At 40.4% G+C, this 16,894-nt stretch overlaps 1 long non-coding RNA gene across 2 annotated transcripts in view; it reads left to right on the top strand.

Moving 5' to 3' along the window:
* The window catches only part of LOC107603145 (uncharacterized), an 86,576-nt gene that overhangs the window by 4,765 nt on the left and 64,917 nt on the right, over nt 1-16,894 (top strand). For both annotated transcript variants that reach the window (XR_001611101.1, XR_001611102.1), the window contains exon 2: nt 4,072-4,198. This is a non-coding gene — a long non-coding RNA (uncharacterized lncRNA). The remainder of the gene's footprint in view (nt 1-4,071; nt 4,199-16,894) is intronic.

The following is a 16,894-nucleotide window of genomic DNA, read 5'->3' as shown; positions in this document are numbered from 1 at the left end:
ACTTGACTTGACTCCTGACGATCAACTGTGACTAGACTTGACTCACGTTTGGCAGCTGTGACATAATGGGGCGCTGTTGTGTCCGCCATTTTGCGATCGGGCTCCGCTGTCGCCACCATCTTGTGAGCGTGTTCTAGAGCGGCTGCCAATAACATGAGTGAATTCGGGGTCGCGTTTCTCCGCGATATCCACAGTGAACGCTGAACCAATAGACAATAGGGCATAGTCCATAAAATCACGTAGAGACGAGCGAGGACCCTCATAGATCACTCGTGATTTTACTGGCTGTTTAAGGCCACTACAAAAGAAGTCAATTAAAAGGCAGTCCGGTAATTCTGAGCCTGTAGCTAAAGCCAAATATTCCGTGATATTCCCTTCCAGAGATCGTGTGCCCTGTTTAAGGGCTAACAATATTCTTGCCACATCCATACCTGGCCAATGTCCATCCGAGAAGCTGCTGGATCCTTGTATGGCCGAGTATTCTGTAGCAGGGCTGACGAGACGTGAGACGTGCGGATCCGAAAAAGTTAAGTTTTGTAACATTATGAATGTCTGTCACTTTTGATAAATTTAATTCATCTTTTGTGAATAAAAGTATTAATTTCTTTAAAACAAACAAACTAAAAAATTCTTACTGACTCCAAAGTTTTGAACCATAGTATATAAGGACTCACATGTGTGGGCAGTCAGGGTAGCTGGTGAGGCGCTGTTACGGGGAAATAGTGGGTACAAGTTGATCACATATTCTGTGTCTGATTTAAGACCAACCAAAGTCAGAGTAGTAGACTCTGCCCCCACAGACTGTTCCAGCACCTGTGCAGCAGGCTGACCTGTTAACCAATCAATCAGGAAAATCAATTAGCATAAGTCATGAATTATGCTATGCACAAAAAATGACTAACAATGTTTTCAACTATGGCTTGCAGTGTGGAAATACTGTAAGTCAGTTGTGCAAAGTTTAAGCATGCTGGTGCTTTCATGTAATATCAGAAATATGAAAAAATAGGCTATGTTTTGGTCAAATTGAAACTCAGGAGTTATCCGGTTTAAATCAGTAAGACAAATCCTTCACCGAATAAACTCGCTGAACTCATCCATCAGCATAGCTACTTATTTAGGTCATGACTCACTTATTAAGCTGCAAGCTCAACATCAATGTATCATTAATTCAATGGACCATTTTCAGAGACTGTGATGATACATTTTTCAATTATTTTTTATATTTTTAAGATTTTCATTTTTTATTTAATGTACATTAATAATTTGTATTATATGACCTTGGCATTAAATAAAAAAAATATATATAATAAAAAAAAAAACACTAGTTAACACTGCTGATACGAATCCGGTCCATTAACTTCCGTCTGCTAGCCATCAGAGGTCACCCTTCCCATTTCATTGACTCTCGCACTACACACTGTTGCATATCACCCTGGACTACATATCCCATCATCCACTGCACTGATGACACACACGCAGTTGATTGCACAGCACTGATTGCACACAGCTGTTATCACTCACACATCCCCTATTTAACTCTCACTCTGATCCCATTCCACTGCCGAGTATTGTATGTGTTTATCACTCTCTTAGCGATAGCTACTCTACGGAGCCTGTTTCCTTTCATTAGCCTTAGCCTAGTCTTGCCTGCTTTAGCTACAGGCTCAGAATTACCGGACTGCCTTTTAATTGACTTCTTTTGTAGTGGCCTTAAACAGCCAGTAAAATCACGAGTGATCTATGAGGGTCCTCGCTCGTCTCTACGTGATTTTATGGACTATGCCCTATTGTCTATTGGTTCAGCGTTCACTGTGGATATCGCGGAGAAACGCGACCCCGAATTCACTCATGTTATTGGCAGCCGCTCTAGAACACGCTCACAAGATGGTGGCGACAGCGGAGCCCGATCGCAAAATGATCAGCTGAGACTTGACTAGACTCATGAAGATCAGCTGTGACTTGACCTGCCTCACGAAGAACAGCTGTGACTTGACTTGCCTCATGAAGATCAACTGTGACTAGACTCGATTCAGGGAGATCTGTTGTGACTTGACTAGACTCATAATAATGAACTGTGACTTGACTTGACTCCTGACGATCAACTGTGACTAGACTTGACTCACGTTTGGCAGCTGTGACATAATGGGGCGCTGTTGTGTCCGCCATTTTGCGATCGGGCTCCGCTGTCGCCACCATCTTGTGAGCGTGTTCTAGAGCGGCTGCCAATAACATGAGTGAATTCGGGGTCGCGTTTCTCCGCGATATCCACAGTGAACGCTGAACCAATAGATAATAGGGCATAGTCCATAAAATCACGTAGAGACGAGCGAGGACCCTCAGAGATCACTCGTGATTTTACTGGCTGTTTAAGGCCACTACAAAAGAAGTCAATTAAAAGGCAGTCCGGTAATTCTGAGCCTGTAGCTAAAGCCAAATATTCCGTGATATTCCCTTCCAGAGATCGTGTGCCCTGTTTAAGGGCTAACAATATTCTTGCCACATCCATACCTGGCCAATGTCCATCCGAGAAGCTGCTGGATCCTTGTATGGCCGAGTATTCTGTAGCAGGGCTGACGAGACGCGAGACGTGCGGATCCATGTGCGAGCTTTATTTAGAACAGAAGAGGTCAGAAACACAGGCAGGGTCGAGCAATGGCAAACAGGTATAATGAGGGCAAGACAGAAGAGTAATCAAAACCGGGTGTGGTCGATAAGCGGCTAACAATATCCAGAGGGCTTGACACAAGGGGTTATTCAATAACAATGCAAAGGTCCAGGCAGGGGCAAACAGTATCCGAACAGGGCAAGACGAGAGAGGTAATCCGAAGTACACAGGCAATAATCAGAAGACGAGGACACAGACAAGGCAAGACTAGGCTGAGGCTGACGAAAGGAAACAGGCTCCGTAGAGTAGCTATCGCTAAGAGAGTGATAAACACATACAATACTCGGCAGTGGAATGGGATCAGAGTGAGAGTTAAATAGGGGATGTGTGAGTGATAACAGCTGTGTGCAATCAGTGCTGTGCAATCAACTGTGTGTGTGTCATCAGTGCAGTGGATGATGGGATATGTAGTCCAGGGTGATATGCAACAGTGTGTAGTGCGAGAGTCAATGAAATGGAAAGGGTGACCTCTGATGGCTAGCAGACGGAAGTTCATGGACCGGATTCGTGACACGTTTACTGAGTGCTGAGGGAAATTAAATGAATGAATAAATGAATGAATGAGAATGGCATTTTCTTTTCATCTTGCCTCTGTGTAATGACTAATAAAGTAGTGTTTATAAGCTCACTATCACTATTAGTCAAGCTGCTGGCACAACTTACTCCAAAGCACTTGTCATACTTTACCCCTTAGCTACCATTTTGGTAAAATTCTTTATTTGATTAATTCATGACTAGTCTTTAGCCAAAAAAAAAAATCTACTGACACATCTTGCCTCAGAGCGGTAACAGCAGCCTCGTCAGTTTAATCGGTGATGACTTCCTACCTTTGTACTGTTTATGTGTATGCACTATATTTGAGAATAATGCATCAGTATCATTAGGTCCATGTTAATGCGAAGCTGGAGTCTCTGCATTATCGAGTGCACAGAATATATTAGATTTGATTCTGGAGATCTTTCCCAATTGAAATTGATGAGCTTCAGAATTGTTCTGGTTGACTGATGGAGTCGAACTGCTGTGGGTGAGTGTGTGTGGACAAGCTGAAGTCATAAACCTCTTTGTGAACCACATCATTGTGGCTTTACAATGGATTCAAACTCAATTGATGTCTAATGGAGAGAAAGAGAGAGCGATGGTAAAAGTAAATCATGATGTTATGTCACACAAACCTTAAAAACCTAAATACAATCACAGTACAAGAAAAGAGACAACATATCAATGCAAACCGCCTGTTTGTGTGTACCTCCTGTCAGCGAGTGTGTGTCTGAAGAGGATGAGCTGGGACCAGAGCGGTATCGGTGATGCAGTGTGTGGAATGGGAAACAGGGAGAGTAATGGGAAGAATTTCTCCAATTTGGCTCCCTATTGATTTCTCCTTCTCTCCTTCCCCTGTCCTCTCACAGTCGCATGGAAGGAAAACCACTAACATACAAGACGTCTCCTGGTTATGGGTGTGTGTTGACAAGAACCGAAGGGAAAAGACAAAGAGGCTGTGAGGAAGTTGTAAAACAGCCTGACGTGAGCATTAAGGTAATTTATCGTGTTAATTGTCTCAAAAAGAAAAGGTTCAATCATATTGTCTCGGATGTGAGGTAACTAAGGCCCGCTCCTTGGAAGGAAGCAGAGCTTCTTAAAGCTCCCTTGTCAGCAGTATTGTGGTTAAACAGCTAAAATAGCGGGTCAGTTCAAAATCTTGATTAATTTATCATTAGATTAGTGAATGTGATGCGCTTGGGTGACAAAGTTTAAACACACATTGTGACCTGCTGCGGGTTTGAATCCCTGCCCAGGTCTGGAGAAACTCAATTGGTAATTTTCAGAGTGGGTGAGCCGATCACAGCTAATAAAATCAGCAGTTCTCAAAGCCATTACACCGAGGAATCTGAAGGAAAAAGTGCGGACCTCTTGATCTGGATGTTTCCTTCAAGGTAATGATCAAGATTAAGGAAAGAAGGTACAGTATATAGCTGCCTTCATCAGTTTTGTTTTTAGTTTGCACTTGCACTAGTCTATGAATGTCAAGTCTGCTGTCACTGGTGTGTAGTAATATATGGATAATAATTAGAAGTTGCTCAAGGAAATTGGAAGTAAATGATGAACTGTCAGTTTAAATTTATTTTATAGCCTTAGGTTGGGATCTCTGAGGGGATTAAACATGCTGCTTTTACTTGGCTTGAACTTAATTCTTTTACATGATCCTTATCTCTAACTCGATAGTTCAGGGTTCCTCATCCTCAGAATTTAGTTCAGACTCTAATTAAAAACACCTGAGTCAACTAATAAAGGTCTCTGGGTTTACTTCAAAATTACAGCTGGGTATGTTGGAGTACAGGAAAGTGGTTGTACACAGGAATGAGGAACCCTGCTATAGAAAGTACTTGATTTACAATAGTAGAGAGAAAACATCAAATCTGCTTTATGTCTCAGTCAATAGCAGCGTTGAAGAGTATTTTAAAGTTGTTTTTAAAGGTTTTTAATGGGAATGAGAAAATATTATTGTTATTATTAATTTATGTCTGAGTTCTGTTACAAAATATTACAGTGTTGCTGAAATAACTTGTTGGAAATCAAATGATGGGAACATTAGTAGCATATGTTCTTTTTTGTTTCAAATAATAAAAAGGGCAAGTTAAACTTTTATTGAAGAAATTAATGAAATTGTGTTTATATTGTGCTGTTATTGTCATGGTTGCCTACTGTGAGGAGCGAGGAATGAGGAAACGAGGGATTTCACACTGAACAGTTTTTAATAATCCACAGGAGGAAACACTGGGTCGACAAACACAGACTGGGGCTAAAGACACAGGTGTATGGGATGACTAATTAAACTAAACGAGGACAGGAACAAGACCAAATAAGGGAACACTAGAACAGAAACGGGCAAAACAGAACATAGACCTCCCGGAAGGTACGTCCTCGCACCGTAGAACAACAGAGGGGAGGAATGGATGGGAACTAAGGAGGAGGCTCAGAAGGAGGACGGACACCTGGGGAGACCAGGGAAGCGACGAAGGAGGGAGGAAACGGGAGGGGCCCGGAGCAGGAGGAGCCAAGCAGGACCTAGCCCACAGCCATGATGGCGACCCACTGTGGATCCGACGGAGGGAGGAGCCATGGAGGAGGACTCCAGGGGGCCGACCAATGGCGGCGGAGGAGCCTGAGGTGAAGACGGAGAGCCAACGAGCCAGGGGCATGCCGAGGATCCGGGGGGCCAAGGTGGAGCCGAGGGCTCTGGCGAACGAGGCGGAGGCGGAGATCCGCGGTGGAGCCGGAGCGACTGAGGACCAAGGTGGAGCTGGCAGGAGGAAGGAGCCTAATAGAGCCGGTGGAATGGAGCAACGAGGTGCAGCCGGAGAAGCGGAGTCCTAAGGCGATGGCGGGTCGACGCCCGACCAAGGTGGAGCCGGAGGGACGAGGGAGCCCGGTGGAGCTGGTGGATCGACGAGTGACGGTGGAGGTGAGGGAACTAGAAGCCGAGGTGGAGCCGCTGGGTCTATGGGCCGAGGCGGAGTCTGGGCCTCTGAGGCTGAAGGCGGAGGTGAGGGATTATCCAGCCAAGGCGACAGCGATGGAGGAGGCAGGAGCGGGTGGGAGGGCGGGCATTTGTCAGCCTCTGGACATTCAGGGCTAAACTCTGGATCGGGAGCCCCCCCTTTAAGCTGAACACGGGGACAGGATTGCGCTCTGGAGGAGTGGACACTTGAGGGCGCTTTCGATGAGCGGGCACTGGAGGGTGCTCTGGACTGGATTCGGGGACTGGAGCCCTCTCCTCTTCGGTGTGGCACATTCGCCGCACCATACTCGGCTCACCCTCATCAGCGGTGCAGCTCCTCTTCGCGCTCACACAGTCTGTGGCTTTCTCCCTCGTGGCAGGCATTGTCGACGGCTCTCGCACCTGGTCTGACGGGTTGAGCTCCACGTCCGGGGCGATCCTTCGTTCAGTCGCTCGGCTTTACGCTGGCTCGTCGATCTCGGTGGGAATTGGCTCTCCATCGTCGGTTGGCTCGGGCTGATGCTCTGCACCGTGGGGAGATGGTGGGGTGGGCATTGGGTCTGGAGTGGATCTGACGAGATCATCCATGGGGCAGGTGGTGGATGGCGATCCATTTCTCGCCAGAGTCCACTCCACGAAGGCGATGAAATCCTCTCGAGGACCATTCTTGGACGACGGCGCTCTGGGTAGCTGGTGGTGCTAGCTAACAGCCGGAACAGTCTTGTATGGTCCTCGCGAGATCTGTCCCCGTGCTCCAGCAAGAGGAGGAGGAATTCCGGGCGGAAGAAGGGATCCATATCAACAACGGCAACAAAAGAAAACACTGAGAGAAAAACGAGAAAACAAACGGAGGGGAAACACATGGAGGTAACTGTTTTTGGTAGGTTCTTCTGTCACGGTTGCCTACTGTGAGGAGCGAGGAACGAGGAAACGAGGGATTTCACACTGAACAGTCTTTAATAATCCACAGGAGGAAACACAGGGTAGCCAGGAGACACACGTAGTAGTACAATGACGTTAAGAACCGACAAACACAGACTGCACAGACTGGGGCTAAATACCTGGATAATTGGGAAGACACAGGTGCATGGGATGACTAATTAAACTAAAAGAGGACAGGAACAAGACCAAATAAGGGAACACTAGAACAGAAACAGGGGCAAAACAGAACATAGATAGTCCAGAATCCTGACAGTTATATCCGTTCTATGTTACAAAATACATGATATAAAACATAAATAGAAAGACTGCTACTTTTTATATATTTTCTTATCTTATTTTTTTGAAACATGCTATTTGAGTCTAATTAGTGGTGTTGTAAATAGGCTAGTATTTGTAATACTTATTATACATGACCTTTCAAAGGTTTGGGGTCGGTAAGATTTTATTTTTTTAAGAACATTTTTCTTGAATGATTTCTGAAGGATCACGTGACACTGAAGACTGGATTAATGATGCTGAAAATTCAGCTTTGCATCACAGGAATAAATTGCATTTTTAAAAATACATTAAAATAGGAAAGTTTTTTTTAATTGCAATATTTCACAATATTACTGTTTTACTATATTTTGTATCAAGTAGTTGCAGCCTTCTTTCAAGAACGTTAATCTTACCAACCACAAACCTTTAAACGGCATATAAAAATAGCGAATAGTGATAGATGCAAATAGTGATAGATGTTATTCACACAAAGATTAAAAAGTAATATTTGTACTAAATATCTAAGCAGTAGTGGATAGAGCTGGTCTTTGCCAACAAGATTGGATATTTGCACACAGTATAACTAGACACTGCCTGTAATAAAACCGTGACAATTCTTTAAGAAAGTAATATTGATGGGACAGGTGGAAAAAAACAGCATTTGCTCACTCTCATGTTTGTCAAAAGCACATAACTTCAGAATTGTTTACAACCTGCTCTTAGTCTGGTCTCTAACTCTCTCTCTCTCTGTGTGTGTGTGTGTGTGTGTGTGCGCTGTTGAGCGCAACAGTGTTCCTCTCATAATTCACCTGTGCAGGTGTAACAGAGGCTGCTTCCTTCTGCATGACTGATATTTTTCTATGCTGATGGGATAGTCAGGGTGTTTAAAGATGTGCGTGTGCATTGACGTCTTTGTATGGTCTATGTGGCCCTCTGTCTTGTCTTTTATTTCACTGTCCTTGCTAAATGGCCCTCAGATTGTGTGTGTAAGGTCTGTTTCGCTCTGAACGCACAAACAGCACATAAGGGAAGCAGCTATATCCTCTATACACATACTCTTTCTATGGCTGCTATGTATACACAGATAGTCCTGTACAGAAAGTGCCTACTATTGAGATTCAGGATCAGATTTAAGAAGTGTGTGTGTGTTTGCTGTCAGTGGCGGAGAGCAGCTGGTGTGTGAAGGAGGACGGAGACAGAGGATAGGCAGCATTAGGGGAGCGGAGCGGCAGAATTTAGTGCTTGGTTACTTCACCAGCTCCCTCTCTCTGCTCCTCGTTCCTTTAGGGTCCCGTTCTCTGACTCAGAGAGGGAGTGAGAGCAGTGATGAATACAGTTTTTTTTTTTTTTTTTACATTGTCCAACCTCCATAATGCAGAGCTGTGTAACTGCAGTTTAGAGAGCTTAACCATGCACCTCCAACACCTTCAAGAAATTTACCATGCAAAGGGAATTCAGAAACTCCTAGCTGGACTAGCCTAAATCAGCAAGATTATGCTGTTGCAGAAGCCAGACTTGATTGTGTGTGATATGTGTACATTTTTATTTATATTGTTTTTTAAGTCTTATGCTGCATTTTTATCATTTTTTTCCCCTTCCATTTCATTTTTTTTTATTTCTTCAGCCCCAAAAAAGCCCAGTTTTTTTTTTTTTTTTTTTTTTTTACATTGTCCAACCTCCATAATGCAGAGCTGTGTAACTGCAGTTTAGAGAGCTTAACCATGCACCTCCAACACCTTCAAGAAATTTACCATGCAAAGGGAAATCAGAAACTCCTAGCTGGACTAGCCTAAATCAGCAAGATTATGCTGTTGCAGAAGCCAGACTTGATTGTGTGTGATATGTGTACATTTTTATTTATATTGTTTTTTAAGTCTTATGGTGCATTTTTATCATACAGTAAAACAGTAATACTGTGAAATACTGTATTGCAATTTAAAATAACTGTTTTCTATAATATATTTTTAAATGTACTTTATTCATTTGATGGCTAAACTGAATTTTCAGCATCATTACTCCAGTCTTTAGTGTCACATGATGCTTCAGAAATCATAAATGATACTAATATGTTCATTTGATGCTCTAGAAACATTTCTTATTAATGCTGAATAAATTTTTGTTGCTTAATATTTTTGTCGAAACTAGCGATTTTTTTTCAGGATTCAGTATATTATGCAAGATAGCAAAAATTGCTTACATTACATACAGTATATGTAATAATGAAATATAATTTTTTCAATTTATACTTGAACTGGCACCTAAATGCAAAGCTTGTTTTCCCAGCAACATAAGTAGTGACACTGTGTGAGTGTGTGATATATATTTTACACACACACAAACACACACACACACACACACACACACACAGACACACACACATTTACACATACTGTACATAGGGCCCCAGAAACAATTAGGTTTTTTACACTTAAAAGTGTAAAACTGTCATTTAATTAGAAACAAAATATCAAACCAAGTGGCATCTTTAAACAAATGCACATACAACGTTTTCTGCACCATTTGGGGCACACAATGACATTTAACCTATTGGTCTTGGTGATTTTTGTTGGATGTATACATTCATTTTTTTCTCATATTCACATAGGTGTCCTAGCAGAATAGCCATTGGTGTATTTTATCACTTATGTTACACTAACATTTTACAGTATATGTAATAATGAAATATAATTTTTTCAATTTATACTTGAACTGGCACCTAAATGCAAAGCTTGTTTTCCCAGCAACATAAGTAGTGACACTGTGTGAGTGTGTGATATATATTTTACACACACACAAACACACACCCACACACACACACAGACACACACACATTTACACATACTGTACATAGGGCCCCAGAAACAATTAGGTTTTTTACACTTAAAAGTGTAAAACTGTCATTTAATTAGAAACAAAATATCAAACCAAGTGGCATCTTTAAACAAATGCACATAAAACGTTTTCTGCACCATTTGGGGCACACAATGACATTTAACCTATTGGTCTTGGTGATTTTTGTTGGATGTATACATTCATTTTTTTCTCATATTCACATAGGTGTCCTAGCAGAATAGCCATTGGTGTATTTTATCACTTATGTTACACTAACATTTGACAGCCAAAAAATGGCCAGAAACTTTTTGTTGTCTTCTTAAATGTATTTTTTATTTGCATTATTTTGTTATTCTTAAAATTTTGTGAAATATTTTGATTGAAACGCTTGCTTGTGCTATCTTACATCCAACTTCAAAACTAAAATCTTGCAGATGTTCTGGATTAATTTCCCTCAGTCTCTATCACTCTGTTTTATTCTCATTCTCTGTAACTTTTTCTCAGTATTGTCGTTTGGCTGCTGCAGAGTTCACTGTGTGTCCCTGCCAATGTCACTGTTCAGTTCTTTAGTTTTCTCTCTCTTCCTCTCTCTCTCTGTCCCACTTGGTCCCAAGGGATGCTTTGTCGGTGGCGGTCGGCTGAAGGACATAACGTGGTGCTCTGCTCTCTCGCTCTCCTGGAGTCTGGATGAGTTGTGTGTGTGTGTGTGTGTGTGTGTGTGAGAGACACATGATTCTCTGCTCTGTCAGGACCAGCTGTAGATGTACAACTCGATGATTGCATTAGACATAGTCAAGAGGGTTTGTTTTCATCTGTGTGTGTGTAGTTGTGATGTGACGGTCAGTAAACACGGGCTCAGCAGCATGTTTGTGTGTGCGCACATGTTATAAAGATGTCAGCATTTGAAGAGCTTTGTGATGTCAGGTGCTGTATGTGGTCTCAAAGTTGCACGGAGGTTTGGTGTTGACCTCCATTGTAAGGTTGAATTTTTATTAGGGAAAAAAAGAGTATTGTTTTTTTAACACAGGACAGAACACAAGAGGGTGGGGGAGAAGAGAATTATATGGGGGGAATTAATTGCTGCTTAATATTTTTGTGGAAACCATGATGCAGTTTTCAGGATTCTTTGAATAGAAAGTTGAAAAAAACAGCATTTATTTCAAATACAAAAATCTTACTAACCACAAACTTGTGAATTATTTGTGTTTATCTAAAAGAAAGTAGTTCCTAACTTTTTTTTTAGGCCTTGTGAGACTTTTATTCTGAGTTACATAAGCTGTATCCAGCCTCCCCTAAATCTCCTCATTTATTTTCACATTAAGCTAATGCCTAATTAATTAATATGGACTCCAATTACCATTCAATTACACTAGCATGCAAAAAAGCGTATGTGATGTACTAAATTACACTGCAGCATCATGTCCGCCACACTGAGAGACTAACGGAGGTTAATCATGGTAATATAATTGACTGAAGGAAACGTTAATGATGGCAGTTAAAGCAGGCAAAAAAGGAAGTCATTTTTGTATTTACTTCTGTTGGTTTCAAACACTCTGTTCTAAGATTTGCATACTAGTAGGCTTTCTTTTGCTACCATTTAGATGAAATCCCAGCAGGCACCGTGTACTTGAAGTCCTGGCACTGAGTCAGTTAACAGTCTCATGGGTACAGTACTTAACCTCAAATGACTGCAGGGTAAAGGAAGAGTCTATAAACCTCTGTAACACTTGTTAATGTTTGTTTATAGTTTGGAGACGTCTTCAGATTCATAGAAATCAGCAAGAAGCTGTCATGAAGTTAATTAAGACCGAGAACAATAACTACAATGAGAACTATAATCATAACTCTATTTGCGTTCACACCATTGGTTCATCATTATAAAATGTGAATGATTATAAAAACTTTATAGTTATTGTTATAGTTATCAACCTTGGTGTGAACAGGCCTTAAGACTGAAAGAACAAATGTGTGTGTGTGTGTGTGTGATATTATTTTATATATATATATATATATATATATATATGCACAAAAAAATATGTATTTTTAGATTTTTTTTTTTTTTTTAAACCTGGAAAATTGGAAATAAATTGTTGAAAAGTAATTAGGAAAAATGTAAACAATGTTATCACATCAAATAAATAAGTATAAAAAATTATGCACTATTTTTAGGTCATTAATAAATGTAGGTATTTCTGTAATAATAATAATAATAATAATAATAATAATAATAATAATAATAATAATTATTATTATTATTAAGTAAATCAAAATTGAAGCGTTTCTCACTGGTCTCAGGCTTTTGGACCCCCTCTAAGAACTACTTAGTAATGTGGTAAAACTGATATATTATTTCAATACACCCCCTCCTACACGACTCTCCATGTATCTATAGTACTGCTGTACATTTTCTGCTGAATAGCAAAAAACTGAACTTTGCAGAAATCGGGAAGTTCCCCATCCTAAAGTGACATAGAGTTATGAAACCACTATGTTCTTACCTTCAAATATCAGAGGACCCCAATGCAATCAAACTGCCCATGCTGTTGTGATGATGACTGGAGCATTTGACCATTGCCACCTCAGCAACTTTACCCCATTTCATTGGCCGAGCTCAAAGTTCTTTTCCCCTCATGTTTCCCAGAAGACCCAGTGATGTGATGGCGAATCGGAAAAGTGATTTTGATTGAATAGGAAACAGCTGAAGATATTTGATCCCTGAGCTAAATGCAAACACTTATCTGCACTGTCCACTGCTTTGTGAGTCCCAAAAGCATTAATTTCCTTTTTTTTTTTGCACTGTCTGCACAGTATCCATTTCTAGAGAAATATCTATATATCTATTCATATGATGTATACTTATCTTATTAGATTTTCAAAAAGGCTTTGTGTTTATGGTTAAAACAGATGGTAAATAATTATTTTCTTTACTTTGTGGAGTGGCTTACAGAGCATCAATGTTGTTCTCTCCCTAATGTTCTTCTGTTCAGCTTGTTAATTGATTTTCTAATGACTTAATTTTTAGGAATAATTATGTGATGTGTCGCAAAGCTCTTGCTTTAAAAAAAAAAAAAACACAACAACAACAACAACAACAACAAAAAATATTATTCATGGTATGCATTTGCAGGCAGCCAAACATACAATAGAGTAAATAATGTGCATAGGGAGACATTGTGTGTAGTGTGTGTGTGTGTGTGTGTGTGTGTGTGTGTGTGTGAAAGAAAGAGAGAAATAGAAAAAACAGGGCATATATGGGCTGACACGGACAGAAGATCTTCTGACAACATTGACTTCATTGATTTCTGTTGCTCTTGTATGTCAGTGCAGCAGTCGATCTGGTCTCTAGCAGGCCTGTTTTTTATGACAGTGGAAGTGCTGTTCTTTAACTTTGAGTTGTTGAGGAAGCTGTGGGGAGACTTCTAGATAATTGAGTTCTTACATCTTACATGCTGACAGTTACATTTCTCGATGAAGATACGTTGCAGTTATTTTATTTTGACAAATACATAGTAAAGAAATGATTTGGGGGAGAAAGGAGGCTGGATGAGACTTTTAAATCTGTGTCAAAGTTAAGCTCAATCAAAAGCATTTATGCTGTATTGTGATGTTAATGTTGATTTACCAAAGAAAAATTGAGGTTATGTTGAGAATGTAGTTGTTTTAGGAAAGCAAACATGTGAAGCTGAATATAGCATTGTCATGGCAATAAAATTGTAAAATTGAATAAAACTATACACAGAAAAGCAATTTTTCCATTTGTGTGTTTCATATGTGTCTCATGCTATAGCCAACTTTTGAAACTATGTATTTTAATGTTTATGGATTGGACCCATTTACTGCAATTGCAAGTATCCCACTATACGGGGCAAATGCTATCGATTGAGCTTAACTTGTACTAAACCCGAATATTCCTTTATTGGGCATTAAGCATTTATGTTTTTTTTACAAACAACCAGACATGAAATAGGCAATATTCGAGATGGAGAAAATCTGAGACACCAGAGGGACAGTAAAAGTGTATGTGTGCACGATTGCTCCCATGGTTCACTGGGGCGTGCTGTAATGCAGGTGATGAATGTGTTCAAACATCAATACGGTGTAAGTAACGAGGCCGGACTCTTCAGTCTGCCATGTTGGCGTTTTTGTTTTTCTCCACCATGTTCCGTTCCACCCTTCCCACTCAATCTCAATATTAAAATGTCTGCTATTGTTTTATGTTGCTTGGCACAGCGCTCCCGGCTTCTTCAATGTCACCCGCTTCATAAATCCATGTTCTGCAAAGAGCAGCCTTATCATATTATATTATGGCAGAGTTGCCGTGTTTGTGAGCGTGTGTAAGTGTGGTGTCTGGTTGCATGCTGATGTTAAAGAAAGCCATTCTGATATTTATAGCTACAACCTTAATCATGCAAATAATGAAAAATATGCTGTGCAATGAGAGGATTTTTTATTGGCTAAAAGAGTATAAATTTGTTATGGCGTTGTATGCGTTTGTACGCATGTTCACCTGTTGCAGATAGAATGTCTTCTGCAAGAAGAATGTGTAGGTAAACTCAAATGCGTTTTGGATGAGGGTATGTTTGTGATTTGTTTAAGGGTGTAGTGTGTAATTTTTGTGCCCCTAGTGGCATTTCAAATGGAATTGCAGCCTATTTGTTTGAATGGGTTGATACAATGGACCTAATATGTGTACATATAATAGTGTTTACACAGACTTTTTTGCAATCTTGTTTGGTGGTATTAGTGGTTCAGAAACCTTAAAATAAAGCATACAGGCCTGTACGCATCTCTTCCAACACGTCTTCGTAAATTTCTCTTTGATTGCACACATAGTTATTCTATAATGGCCTCTTTTTGTTGTGCCATAAAAAAGAAATATTCCAAAGGAATAAGTTCAAATCTCAGACCATCCATCAAGATATCTCTTCCAGGCTTTGACAGGATGTGATTGTTAACTATATTAGATACTATATTATACTATGGTGATTTGATACTGTAGGCCGATATGGATCACATGACTTCAGCTGTGCTTGCTCTAATATGGCCATGATACTATGCAGACAGCAGGAAAAATCTTCATGTTTGTAAAACTTGATATGGCATTTTGAAAAAATACAGTGCTACTCATGGCGTAAGATGAAAAAATGGCCAAAAACATCCATTAAAAACTTTGTTGGATACACACCAACAATTGAAATACTGCAGATTGTATTTTAACATTGACAAATAATATGCACTTTACCTTTAAAGGTGACTTTTTGCACCACTAGCAGAACCAAATCAAATTGCAATCTATTTGTTCATGTAACAATCACATTTTCCACCTCTGAAATAACTTTGCTGCTGATTTTTTGACCATGTAAGATAATACTAACCAATAATATCATAGTGTAGTGCGTTTCAGTCCAATAAAATCCCAGTGGATCAAATCACGTCCCCGCCCTACATTATTTCCAGCTGAATAGTCTGTTTCACTTCAAAGCAAAAACCACTTCAGCAGTTTATGAACTTCAGGATGAGCTTTTATTGATCAGCCATGTGCATTAAGAATCACGACAAGTGTAGAAGGAAAAGAGAGAGAAAAGGAACAACTGTTTTACTTATTCAACAGCTTGACACACACCCACTCCCTCGTTCCCTACATCCATCCAGCCCAGCTCATCCACCCCCTCCTCACTCTTTCAACGGAGAGACAAGAAATCAATGGGTGGCCATAAAGTGCCCAGAGCCCTCTTTCCAATGATAGTGATTTGGCTTGAATACATAATCAACAATTATAGCTCATAAATAATAAGTGGCATGGCATATATAATACTCACCTGGGCTTTAAGAGGACAATGAGTGTTTAATCATAATATTAGTGCTTAAAGGAACATGCGTTCAACAGCCGGTCCTGAACTGTGAACTTCACACGCAATAAAATATTGTGCTTTTGAACACCTGTCTTTCTTCATCACAGCTCTACGTGGTGATCAATGCACAGCTACAGCTGGTTGAAGGGGACCAAATCCATAAAACAGTTGATTTGGTTCCATTTTACCAGCTTTAGCAAAGCATTTTAGATCGAGACTTCTGTGTATGCCAGAATCCCAAACTCAGGACAGGAGAAGGACACCATAGAACCTGTAGAAGAAGAACAGGAAAGTTGAGTGGAGTTAATTTTTCTTTTAAAAAATCAATTACAAATTCTTAATGTTTTCAGGAAGCAGCAACACAGATTTGTACTCCAGAAAAAGTATAGAGCAGAAGTGTCAAACACACATGCAGGATGAGGAGGTATCTAACAGGGCCAGCGGGGATAATATGAATGCAAAAAAAGCAACTTAAATTAGTTTATTAGAGAGATATTTGAGTCATGCATTCAATATAGAAATAGCAGGATAGATTATTTAATTTGTATAAGGCTTTTGTATATCTTAAAGCTTTTTGTACAGTATGTGCTTTGGTGCAGAATATGGCACTTGGGCGTATACACAAATTTGCACTTTTCAGCTGAAACTGGATCTGTGGGTGACACAGCTGTCCCAGAGCAATGCCGTTCACTCTCCTCACAGAGTCACCCACAGCAGGTACAAAATGGGTGCAAAGAAAAGTATTGGGTGTATTAAAATGACTAAATATAGATATAGTGCCGTTGAGCTTTGGGCGTCCTGAGTTTGAGTTCCGGCTTGTGGAGCTTTCCCATTCTGACCCCAACCCCC

The sequence above is a fragment of the Sinocyclocheilus grahami genome, unplaced genomic scaffold (assembly GCF_001515645.1).
Source record: "Sinocyclocheilus grahami isolate Dianchi unplaced genomic scaffold, SAMN03320097.WGS_v1.1 scaffold341.1, whole genome shotgun sequence".
NCBI lineage: Eukaryota > Metazoa > Chordata > Actinopteri > Cypriniformes > Cyprinidae > Sinocyclocheilus > Sinocyclocheilus grahami.
Note: the sequence above shows the minus strand (reverse complement) of the source record. Positions and strands in the feature narration are given on the sequence as shown.